Source organism: Puma concolor, chromosome D4, assembly GCF_028749965.1.
Source record: "Puma concolor isolate L17-30 chromosome D4, mPumCon1.1.hap2, whole genome shotgun sequence".
NCBI classification, from domain to species: Eukaryota; Metazoa; Chordata; class Mammalia; order Carnivora; family Felidae; genus Puma; species Puma concolor.
Genome location: NC_141679.1, coordinates 13156061 through 13169471, shown reverse-complemented (window position 1 = coordinate 13169471; position 13411 = coordinate 13156061). Strand labels below are relative to the sequence as shown.

General features: G+C 44.8%; 1 protein-coding gene across 8 annotated transcripts in view; it reads left to right on the top strand.

Annotated features, from left to right (window-relative positions):
- TRPM3 (transient receptor potential cation channel subfamily M member 3) overlaps nt 1-13411 on the top strand; it is an 803813-nt gene that overhangs the window by 770493 nt on the left and 19909 nt on the right. The window lies entirely within an intron of this gene.

Sequence of the window (13411 nt, the reverse complement as noted above, 5' to 3'; positions counted from 1 at the left end):
GATCTCGCAGTCCATGAGTTCCAACCTGCATCAGACTCTGTGTTGACAGCTCAGCCTGGAGCCTGCTTCAGATTCTGTGTCTCCCTCTCTCTCTGTCCCTCCCCCACTCATGCTCTGTCTCTCTCTCTCTCTCTCTCTCTCTCTCTCTCTCTCTCAAAAATCAATAAACATTAAAAAAATTTTTTAAATATCTCCAATCTTGAGCACTAAGTAATTCAGGCCACCAATTCCACACAACGATGGAAACCTCTTTATCTCTTTAAATCTCAAAATAGAGCAACTTAAGTACCATTGCTCATGGATCAACATTTTGGGTCAGTTCCATGGAAATATAGCTTAGACTTGAGACAGACATAAACAAGGTATAGGTATCCCCAAAATTAATTCATTCATATGAAAATTTAATTAGTTAAATGGAAAGGGCACCATAATGAGTATATTGTTGGCCCCATTCTGCCCACTTGGCCCTGTATATGGCTCATAACAATGGCAGTTCTTTCTGATTCTGAAGCACATGAGCATGACTGTGAACATCTCACTCGGTCTCAGATGCTGACACACTTCCACCAGTTGGTACAGCCAAATCCCTTTGCCTGCTATTCCTCAACTCAACACCATATTGTAATCTGGGACCATTTGCAGCAGGGCATATCCATGGCAACCGTGGATATAACCAGTTCTTTTACTCACCTAGTAACGTGAAACAATAGGCTAATTGTTCATGACACACAGCAAAACAAGATTTGGCTTTTTCCGTGGATTATGCATTATGTTAGGCCCGTCCTCAACCTCTTCTCAACAGAAATCCCAAACCTAACACTATGTTGCTAAATGAAGCCATCAGTCCCAGTGGGTGCAAACAGCGATGTCTGAGCGAACTGCTTATTCTTGGGCCCATCGACACACTCGGAGGAAATGGGAGATCTCTGTTTCCATGGCTTAAAAAACAGCCTCTTAAATTGAAGAGGACTTAAACTGAGTCTTCGAGCCTGTGTGATGAAGTATCTTGTCCAATGCCCCATGAATGGTCCTTCCTGACCTGGAATTAATTGTTCATGCCCCTTCCAAAGAATATCGGTTTGTTCATTTCCATAAGCAACACTGGGTAATCAATAAAATGAAAACAGGGCTTTGTCATTTCTTTCACCATATTTGTGGTGATAAATACACATCTTCCATTTATACTGAGTGTATTATCCACACAGATGCGGAGCTTAAAGTAAGCATGTTGGCCAAAAATTACTTATGGTCAAACTTACTCTCCAGAGTCTTTATACACAGTATTACCTGTGGACATCACCGTCTGGGAGCCACTGACCCAAACAAAAGAATGAAACACAAGTGAAGTCTATATGCAGATGTCTGGACATTCAACTTTAACATAGCTGTCAACTCCCTCATCATGAGAAAGGGGACAAAGTGGTAGCTAAGATGATGGAATATCTTGGGTTTGAATTCAGGCTCTGAGGCCTCTTACTAGCCATGTGTCATTGAGACAGTTACTGCCTATTTGCGCCTGAGTTTACTTATCCATAAAGTTGACATAATAGTACCTGTTATGGGCTAAAGTATTTCCCCCAAAATCATGTGTTGAATTCCTAACCCCCACTGTGACTGTGATGAGGGCTTTGGAACGTGATTAGATTTAGAGGAGATGAGAAGGACTCTCAAGATGGGATTAGTGCCCATATAATAAGAGACAGTGGAAGGCTTGCTTCCTCTCTCTCTGCTATAGGAGGACACAGGGAGAAGACAGCCATTTGCAAGCCAGAGAGAGGGCTTTCACTGGGGAACCAATTCCACTGATACCTAGGTCTTAGACTTCCCAGCCTCCAGAATTGGGAGAAATTAATGTCTATTGCTTTTTGTTGGGACACTTTGAGCTCACTAAGACACTACCTCATATTTTTTTTGTCTTATTTTTCATGAGCTGAAATTTATAAAACATGCAGAATAGTCCCTGCAATTTTATTAATTGTCAAATGAAATCTTTTTTTTTATTTTTAAAAATTTTTGATGTTTACTTACCTTTGAGAGAGAGAGAGAGAGAGCACAAGCAGGGGACGGGGAGACAAAGAGTGAGACACAGAATCCGTAGCAGGCTCCAGGCTCTGAGCTGTCAGCACAGAGCCCGATGCAGGGCTTGAACCCATGAACCATGAGATCATGACTTGAGCCGAAGTCGGACGCTCAACCAACCAAGCCACCCAGGCGCCCCAATTGTCAAATGAAATCTTAAAAGTAAATGAATAGATAAGAAATCTTCAAGTGTTTCTTGCAGGACTTTCACTATTTTGTCTTAGCCATCAGCCTCTCTATATCCTTACTACCTTTTTTTTTTTTTTTCAACGTTTATTTATTTTTGGGACAGAGAGAGACAGAGCATGAACGGGGGAGGGTCAGAGAGAGAGGGAGACACAGAATCGGAAACAGGCTCCAGGCTCTGAGCCATCAGCCCAGAGCCTGACGCGGGGCTCGAACTCACGGACCGCGAGATCGTGACCTGGCTGAAGTCGGACGCTTAACCGACTGCGCCACCCAGGCGCCCCCCTTACTACCTTTTTAAAAAACACATATTTTTAAACGTACATTTAAAAGAAGTATTAACTCATATATGTGAAATATATGAGCTAATATATGTGAGAGCATCTGGCATAAAATCTGACACACCTGTCTCCAAGAGGGATGTAAGTACAATTTACGCGATATAATTCTAAATCCTTGCCGTACTTGAGTTTCAAACTTGTTTCATCAGACCCATATCAACCCTGTTCTTTGAAAGGTCATAGATAAACAGCCTTATGTATGTCCACGTTGGCGTGTCCTCTCGTGGCCTCAAGGAACAAAGATCACTGTCATCGTATGTATGTCCACGTTGGCGTGTCCTCTCGTGGCCTCAAGGAACAAAGATCACTGTCATCGCTCACCCCACCGGACATTGGTTTTATGTCACCTTAAGTAGAATTGCATCTTACACTGGGATTTGATCACTCTATATCCTATATCCATCTATATATATATGGATATATATATATATCCACTCTATATCCATCTATATATATATGGATATACTCCTCTATATCCATATATAGCTAACTTAGCAATTAAGCAATCCACTTGACCCCACAACTTTCTTTTAGCTCACCTCTCTCTTCTGTCTTCTCGGGTGTGGCTGTGCTCACACACACATGTAGATGTGTCATCACTGAGCATGCAGCACAGAGCCTGTGTATTAATCATCCTCTTTTGACTAAACGGCTGTACAAGATACAGGGACAGAGAGACAGAACATTCAGTTACAAATTCTCCAAGCTTGTAGCCCACAAGCTGGTCCACCAGAGCCCAGAGAACAGCCTTTGTTTCACAATCAGGCAAGGGAGAGAGTGGGGAGAGCCCGATGTGTTCCTTTTCTATGTAGGACTCAGAAACTAGCCAGTTTGATACTGTTTGTAGTTTAGTGTTCAGATGTGCCTGAAGGTCTATTCAGACCAGCATGGCCCAAGGAAATGCCACCACACAGCATTACTGAGAGTGGAACTTCATGAAACATAAGCTTCTTAAAAAAAATGATGGCTGTGTGTTTTTAAAATATATGTGTGTGTGTGTGTGTGTGTGTGTGTGTGTGTATATATATGTGTGTGTGTGTGTGTGTGTGTGTATGTGTGTATATATATAAAATATATGTGTGTGTGTGTGTGTATATATATGTGTGTGTGTGTATGTGTGTATATATATAAAATATGTGTGTGTGTGTGTGTATATATATATATATATATATATATATATATAAGCTGTCTCATCACTAGTTTGCATTTTGTGCAATGAACAAGTGAAGTCATCTTATTTTCCAGCACTCTGACCAACATAGTCAACTCAGTTGTTTGGGAAAACAGCAGCATCTTGGTTGAGGGGTGGGTAGGGGGAAGGGAGCATCCAAGTCTAAGAGGAAAATGCGGATGTGATATAAACCATCTATTTTGGGGCACCTGGGTGGCTCAGTCATTTAATCGTCCAACTCTTGGTTTTGGCTCAGGTTATGATCTCACAGTTCGTGAGTTCACGAACTCTGCCCTGATGTGCGGAGCCTGCTTGGGATTCCCCCCACATCTCTCAAAATAAAAAAAATAAATAAACCATCTATTTCACCTAAGGGAAAAAAAAGAAAAAAAAGAAAGAACCTTCCTATCTTCACAAAGAAAGGAAATGTGAATTTAAATCTACCACTGCTCAGTAAAACTGTCTACACATCTTTCAGACTGCCAGCTACAGCTTTTGGTTGGGTGTCCTGAGCCAGGAAAGGTTAAGATACTTAAGGAACAGAGGTGATTTTCCCATATCTGAGCTTCCTGTCCTTTGGCATAGTGGGTCCAGCAGTTTGCACGAGGAAGCAGCCATGGAACAGTGTAGTGGTAATGGGAAAACGTAGGATTGTGTTTTGAAGCCATCAGTGAGAACCCTGTTCCCTCCCCCCCAGCCTCACACTGTGAGCATTGCTTCTGTCTAAAAAAGGTGGTTTTGCTCAAATCAGATTAGAATCAGCTTTCCCTAAGCAGACTGCTGTTTGGCCCATAAAGGCAGGACAACTCTTCACGTGGGTGGGATTGAGAGAAAACTTGTGAGCCCAGGCACCTGCTTTCATGATCACCCATTTCTTTCAGACGGGTGGGTGCAAAGGGGAGTCTGAGAGTCTCTGCTGCAGAATGTGGGGGACCAAAATTCAGCTGGCTTCAGTCCTCCCACCTGGGGACAGGGGTTTGGTCCCTATTTCATTTCAGGACATTGGGGATCAATTAAGAAAAAAAAACAAATCACGAAGAGAGGCGTTACTTAGTAGAACAAGAAACCGTCAAGCAGGAGCTAAAAATGGGTGAAGAGGAATTACTGTTTCTTTAGTAGAGCCAGTAAGGATTACGGTAAATAGTTGCACTCATCATTATCTGATTAGATCCTTGGAAGTCCTGACCAAGGCCATGTGTTGCGCCCCGCCCCCCCCCCTTAATGTTCTTTCCTCTTCTCCAGATACTGTGCCCTGCACTGCTTCACACAAGAATTTGCCTGTGGCTCACAGAATGCAGCAGCACGCGTCTACCCCAGGGCCTTTGCCCTGGCATTGCCTGCTGTCTGGAGCACCCTGTCCTCAGAGAGCCTCCTGACCCACACCCTCACCTGCTCCCCCCTACCTTCTCAGTGTGGCTCCCAGCCACCCACATGCCCCCCTGATCCTTCTTGCCCTGCCTTACTTTCTCTTTTCCTCCATACCACTTATCACCTACCAGCATAGCACCTGTTTTACTCATTTATTATGCCATGGTTTATTTTCTGCCCGCCCACCACCACCACTGCTCTCCCAGCACAGTCTGCGGAAGGGCAGGGATCTCTGGTGAGTCGTCACTGGTGTATCCCAAGCACTTAGAACACTGCCTGGCACATAGTAGGGGCTCTATAAATGCTTGAATGATGGGAGAAGCTGGACATGTATCTTCATCATCATCATTAATATTATTTCTGTTATTCTGATGTCAGGCTTAGACACGAGGAAACTGAGGCTCAGATACGTTAATTGGCCTAGTCAGTAGTACCCAGATGGCAAAATATCAGATCTAGGACTCACACTGCACCCACCCTTGGTTAGTGCCTTGTGTTCGGTGACTTCAAAGAACGAGTCAATAAGGTGGATCCGTCATGGGTAGATCCCCTAGCGGGAAATGTACGGTAATGTGATTATTTAAAATATGGAAACCATGATCAAGAGCAAACTGGTTTTGCCATCCTGCCCTGTTCTGTGCCCCCCACCTTGCCTCTCCATTTGATCCACTTCTGAGTGTCTTATTTTTAACACGCCTATGAGGCGTGTGTCAGCGTCGGCCTGGGAGAGAAAAAAGTTGTTAATCCACTCCATGGAGATGTGCTCCCACCCCACCACGTATTAGAATCATAGTGATGCTTACATTCAGCCTACAGTTGGACTCACTAAGTGATGGGAACCAGTGAGCTCGCCCACAGGAGTTTAGGTTTGAGCAGAAGGTGGACGGACTACGATCCAGATTCTTTGCTGTTTAAGGAGCATCCGTTGAAGTGTGAAAAGCTCAGGTTTTAACAGTAAACAGAGACAAGTGGGAAGCCTGGCCCTAAAGTGATAGGAGAGGGGGCAGGGAGATCAGAGCCTGGGCACTAAGCATCTGGGGGCCCTGAGAGGGAAGCATGCCAGCAGGCAGGGCCAGCAGGAGCTGTGAGTATAAATGGATTTCTTACATTGTTGCTTACCGGAGAATTCATAAATAATGTCAGCAGGAACTTGTGTTTGCTTAGAAGTGCATTACTAAATATTAGGGGCCACATTGATTGTTTGGCTTGATGTCATATAACTCTGGGGGCACAATCCAATGGGAATTGGCAGGAATCATGGATCATTTTTGTGGAGCTGGTAGCACTTAGTGTCCATGATGTATGTCCACACAGAGATAGGCACAGTCCAGCTCACTGGACTAATCCTTCTCAGCACAGAAATCCCTGATGTGAGGCTGCTGGTTCTTCTTATAAAACACTCCCTCTTGAAGAAGTCCCTGGATCTTCCCCCTTCAGATACCATACAGAACAGATGTGTGGGTTTCTGAAAAATCACACAATCTGTTTTTAAACAAAAACAAGAAGCATATTCTTTAACATGTGGCATGATAGCTAAGGTGGTGTGGACCCAATGGGGAGACCTTGCACTGTTAAGGCAGTGAGAATGGAGTCAAGCTCCCTGCACCTGTAATGGAAGGAACACCTGTTCCGGCCTGTGTACTCCTGGAGGGTGTATTATTGCAACATGAGAAGCTGTGACAAGAACCTCACAGCCAAGGGGCATGTGGGTGGCTCAGTTAGGCATCCAACTCTTGATTTCGGCTCCGGTCTTGATCTCACGGTTAGTGAGATCGAGCCCCGCATTGGGCTCCACGTTGTCAACATGGAGCCTGCTTGCAATTCTCTCTCTCCCTGTCTCTCTGCCCCTCCCCCACTCACAGGCGCTCTCTCTCTCTCCTCTCTCTCCCTCTCTAAAAGTAAATAAATAAACATTTTTTTTAAAAGCCTCACAGTCAAGCATAACAGTGGAGGTGGACAGTGGCACAAAGATTTGGGCGAATAAATCATTTATTTGATTTTTTTCTGGAATTTTTTTACTATTGTTGGTTTGAAGAGGAAAAAAGCTCCTCTAATCGTAGTTTGTGTAGGCAAATATCAAAAGGAATGAGGTGATCCCTCAGTAAAATTTTAAGTTAAATTCTTTTTATTTCTGTCCTTCCAACCTTTCCCTGAACTCCCTCCCCAACTGCCATGAATTCCTGGCACTCTGGATCATGGCCTCCCCTGGTGAAACAACTAGCCTGAGATGCTGATTCTCTCTAAGGTGCTAACGACTATCCTCAACTAGAGAAAAATGTTTAACTTCGAGAAAACAAAACCCACTCAAGCCAGATTAAATCAAGAAAGACTGGCTGTAAGTGTTTAAGAGGAAACCTCAGAGACATTCAAAGACAGGAAACAAAGCATGACGTGAGCTGACTGAAAATAAAACTGGAAGTGGTTGGGGAAGCCAGAGTCTAAAGACACGGCCACTCTCGTCTGCTTTTCTCACCACGTCCCTCCAGTCTCAATCCATTTATCTCCATTTCTCCCCTTTCCTTCCTCCCCTCATTCTCTGCTCCCTCTCTCAGATGGCCTGCTTCACATACCTAACATGGTCTGACTCCATGTGACAGTTGAGTTAAGTTCCTGGCATCATCTCCCTAAAGTTGCTGTCCCTCAGTGTTAAGTTCTAAAGACAGAGTCTGATTAGTCATTGTGCATTCAATGAATTTGCTCCTCCTTGGGTAATGATGGGAATGGCCCTGAACTGGGGATTGGGAGGGGGAGGGAGAAGAACCTGGGGCTTTGTCCACCTGAATGAAAGACTTAGTCTGCCTCTCCTAGCTGTGAGCAGCACAGAGGAAGCTGAGCATGTATATATGTACTGACATTATCTATTGGCCATCGATATGGACATTACCTATTGATAATGCTGTAGGACCAGCCACCCCAAAAGGCAGTGGCTTGAAGCTATAAGCATGTACTGAGCTCAGGTGGATGTGGGTTGGCTGGAAGGTTCTTCTGGTCTTAGCTGGGCTCGGTCACATGCCAGGGAATCAGCTGGCTTTCAGCTGATCCAGAAGAGCCTGAGCTCCAACAACAGAAGTGACTGGAATCAGGGGCCCGTGTGTTTCCTCCTCCAGCAGGCTAGCTCAGGCATGTTCCTCATGGTTCTGACTGGGGCAGAAGAGCAGAAACAGAAACACTCGAGGTTCTGTTTTTCTTTTTTCTAGGTTCTGTATGGAACACATTTGCTGACATCCCATTGGCCAGAGAAACTCACATGGCCAAACTCAGAATCAAGGAGCAAAGACTTAGTTTAGTAAGAGAAACTGTCACATCATAAGGAGCTTGGATATGGGGGGAGGAGAGAAATTGGAGCTAAATTGGAGTCAATCCAGTGTATCACGGCAACAAACTCAGTGACATGTGCAACAGGCTGTGCCCTTCCCCAGCAAGAGGTGCGCAGAATTTTTCTGATATTAGTTCCTGATTCCAAATAATGAACCACCAAAGTTGGAGTTTTGAAGCCTCTCAAATATTAGCAACAAAATGACAATTTTGTCCCCAGATAAAGCTACATGTATAGAATTACAAAGCCACAGAACCAAGATAACAGAGGGAATTGAATTTTTCTCCCTTTTCCCCCATAATTCCTGCCCCTCCCCCACCCACATCTCACACACAACATGCCTAGGCTTGTAACATCCTGCTTTCTAGTTCCCTGGATTAAAAACTGAGGCATATTCAGTTTAATAGTGCTTTTTAGGTAGCTCAAGGTTGAACTTGTGTGCAAATAGCAAGTAGACCAGAAGCCCTAAGGAGTTGAAGGCTTTGTCATCTGTATCCCTCCTCCCCCATGGTGACTGGTTTCCATGTATGGCAGTGGGGGCTAATTATTTGATTGCTTGTGTGCCAGGAGTGAAAAGAATAAGGTTTCTACAAGTGACCTCCAGGGTCACTATCCAGGGATAGATGATCTGGTCTAGAAGTTATTCTGGTCTTTTCTTCCCTGTCACAGAACCATAATGTAGTAGAAGATCAGGACTAGATGGGCTTGGAGATCATCTAGCCCAGCATTTTCCAACTGTTAGTCACATAAACCACTCATTGTTTTGTAAAAATGTGCTCTACTCTTTAATGGTTTTAGTGAAATTGGCTTATTTTTAAAACCTAAATTATTTTTAAAAATTTATCACAGCCATAAATTGAAAAATCAGTAGGATTTCACATAAATAAAAGATAACCATAAAATAAACACAATGACAACCACATTGTTAGGAAATTTTCTCCAGATGTTTGAGCCTCAGGCCTGCCCAGTTTTCACTAATAAGGGAGTTCAGCAAACGTGAAGGAAGTGTTAAAGAAATATGATCCTCAAAGTGACGTATTCTCCCTGATGGAGTCAGGAAGATCGGAAGGGATTTGAAAAGGTCACCAGTTTCTCACTGTCCAGTGTTATTTAGTGCCCAGTTCCTGTATTCTAAAATCATCTCGGACTTCCTGCTTTGGGGTGTGGGCACCACGCTGTAGGGAATATCAGTGGTCCTGGTCCCTCCTTTCACAGATGGAGGAGCTGAGACCTCTCCCTTCTCCCCGGTGGGGGCCTCGGTGCCTGGTCACTACTGCTTTGCCTCTTACCTACCAGCTGGGTTAGGGGGAAGGAAAAGAAATGAACCACAAAAGAAGTAAAGGGCAGAGCTGGAGGATGGTATTTGGACGCCACAATGCTGGAGCTTCCCTGGTTTTCAATGACCTCTGCTCTTGCGGTCCTCCGCTTCTAGAAGACATAGATGGTAGCCTACTGGAAGGCATGGAAAGTGCCTCACACTTCCATGAAGAAAACCTCTGCCTGCCTCCACCACCATCAAAGACTTTTAGATCAGGAACCTTCTAGAAAGATGTAGCCATATGAAGGGAAGGGAGTCATCTCCAGTTGTCCTTCTGAAACAAAACAAAACGAAACAAAACAAAACAAAACAAACCCATTGTGTCAGAAAAGGCCAAGAGCACAGCCATCTAAATCTAGTTCATTCTTGGAGTAAGCCACAGGGGCTGTGCTAATGGAATTCTAAATCCTCCGGCAAACTATATGGATTTTCAAAAGAAGGTGGAGAAATCCTCTTTGTCCTGTTATCTTTTCAAAATGGATTTTTAGTTGAAAATCCTTGCTTTAAAAAAAATAGGATAAATGTAGTCATATACTCAGCTAAGCTCTTTATTCCATTGCCTATGATCTGGAATAAGCTTTTGAGACGCTTCTTCAGACAGGAGGGGAAGGGACAATCTTCAAGAAATATTCTTCTTCAACATATTTTTAAGGAAGATGTTGATTATATCAAACACTGCCTAGTGTTTCATTTTAAATTTCTCTTACTCTTTGGGGAAAAGGTGTTACGCGCCTTTAAAAAGATGTTTCTCTTCCCCATATGTTATAGGAGGAAATCAAAAGGGCATGCATCTTACTCTCTGTGACATGGGTGCCTACACCTGATACCCATAGTATGGATCAAATCTCTTTCTCCACATTCTGAATTTTAGTGTTCTGTACATTTGTTACCTCATCTGAACAGCTCAAGCCATTATTCATGTTGATGGAAACAAGAAAAATTCAGATGCCTTTCAGCTTGCCCCTACATTTGCTCATAAATGAAAGATTCCCCTCAACCTTGTGTTGGCTCTTTCTTCAGAGGCACAGAGGAAACTTTGTAGTAAGAAGGCTTTCATGGACCTCCTGACTGTTCTGTCTTTGAGATCCTGATGGAGGTACTAAAGCTTTCTGAACCTCAGTTCTGTAAAATGGGGATAAGAATATCTATTATGTCAAGATATTGTCAATATTAAAATAAGGCAATATAAGTAAAGCTCATAGCACAGGGCCTTTTTATTTTTTTTTAATTTTGAGAGAGAGAGAGAGAGCCAGTGAGCAGGGGAGGAACAGAGAGAGAATCCCAAGCAGGCACTGAGCACCAGCAAAGAGCCCTATGCAGGACTCGATCTCACAAACTGTGAGATCGTGACCTGAGCTCATATCAAGAGTCGGACGCTTAACAAACTGAGCCACCCAGGTGCCCCAGGGCCTTATATTTAAGCATGTAATAGGTGGTCACTCTTATCATTATGCATTACTACATTGGAAAGGCCACATGAGATCCATCAGAGTACATAACAGGCTCTGGGGTCAAAGAGAAGACAGGACTCACTTCTGCTTCATCCGTAACTGCATCTCCTGTAGCAGGTCCACTGGCATGTAACAAGAAGTCACTATTTTTTGGATGAATGTTTGAAGGGTTCTGGTATTACGGCTTGTTAGCTATTTGATCTTGGGTAAGGTATGTCACCCCTTGGCACATGTTTTCCCAACCATGAAGGCAAGAGAATACATTTCTTACGGAGCTGCGGGGAAGCTTAAATGCAGTGGCCGATGTGAAGCGCCCAGCACCGAGGCTGACACACGCTGTACTCTTTCCCGCGCGTATATCCCCAGTCTCTACCGCCCTTCACTTTGGAGGATCCCAGATGAAGAACTAGGGTCAGCGTTTCCTGAGGAAGATGGCAAGAAAGACTTTATTCGAGGGAGTGGAGGGCTACTACGATGCAGTTTTGTGATAGGAAAGAGATCGTGCCCAACTCTGAATGCAGCAAGGGAGACTAGAAATCTATAGCTGGGAGCAGGGTGTGGGTCAGAAGATGGAAAATCACGAACAGGAAATACCAGGCTAAGGGGGTTCTGGCCATACCAGGCTGCTAGGTGGTCAAGCTGGGGGATGGTGGAGGATGAGAAAACTCATCAGAGAGTGATGGTTATGAGATATTGAGGGGTGGGAATTCTGGCTGAAACTGACTCAACGGGATTCTTGCTGAAAGTGGCAATGAAGAGACAATCCTGGAAGGTACAGAGGTCGGGGGCTAGCTGACGAAGAGCCCAGACCAGCCTGAGTGGAGTTTGGCCAGGCAGAGTCCCTGTCAATACCTACGCCAGTCCTCGCTGGGAAGGGGGCAGAAAGTGAGCTGGGGTGGGCTCCAGAAGGCCAAGTGAACATCGAAAACCAAACAGGATTCACCCAGGTGGAGCTTGGGACAGAGAGGGAGGTTTCAGAGGGGCCTTCTGAAAGCAAAAGAAGCATGGCTGACAGGAAGGGAGAGCATGACATTTCTAGGAACTGCAAGAGACTCATGCCGGTTTGTGCTGTGAGGGAAGGGCGGGAAGTGGCAAGAGAGGACCCTGGGCCAGCCACTCTCAGAATTTGGACTTCATCGTGGAGCCAGTGGGCGCCTCCATCACTGGGTTCTCCTCCCAAGGGAGTAAATGAACAGGACCTTCTGCAGGGCTCTCTTGGGTGGTTAGTGCCACAACTACCAATAATAATAACGATGCCAGCTGTTTGAACACACCTGACTCCCACACACGATCACCTTGCAGGCAGATCTGAATGAAGCACTTTGGCCATCTTTTCCAGCCCTAAAAACAGGGTCTTGGTGTCTCGACATTATTAAAACCCTCTTAGGCTAAGAGCATGCATTTTGGACTTGATGGCATGTCAAAAATCATATAATCTTTCCAGCCTAATTCTAGCTCATTGGACTCACTTTAGGGGCACTGGAGAATTTCCTGGGAAACTTTATAAGAAATATCAACACCTGGACCCCCCCCCCCCCCCCAGAGATTCAGATTCAAGTGTCTGGGGTGGAGCAGGGCACTGGCGTATTTTAAAGCTCCTCTGTGCAGCCAGGGTTGAGAACCACTATGGAGCACACAGTGTAGCAACGGTAGCTCTTGAGAAGGGAAAGGACTCCCCTTGCCAGATACTCCAGCTGAGATTTGGGTCAACTTTGCAAACCTTCCTGGCAGATCTTCAGAAGCTGCCTGTGGCAACGGAGACTACTGCACGCACTGCCCCTCTTTACAAATAGACTGTGTTCTTTTTTTTTTAATGTTTATTTATTTATTTCAAGACAGAGAAAGAGTGCATGTGCACAGGAGGGACAGAGAAGAGAGAGAGAGAAAGAGAGAGAGAGAATCCCAAGCAGTCTCCCTGCTGTCAGCTCAGAGCCCGAATCAGGGCTTGATCTCATGAACTGTGAGATCATGACCTGAGTTGAAATCAACAGTCTGATGCTTAACTGACTAAGCCACCCAGGCGCCCCCAGATAGACCCTGTTCTAAAGCCAACATATGGCAGCTAAAGAGGGAGGGGACCTCCCCTACCCCTTGGCACCTAAGGGCATGGTCTCACTCCCAGGCCATGTCTGTGCAGCACTAAGGAGCTCTGTCAGGGATTTGCTTTTCCCCTGAATTTAC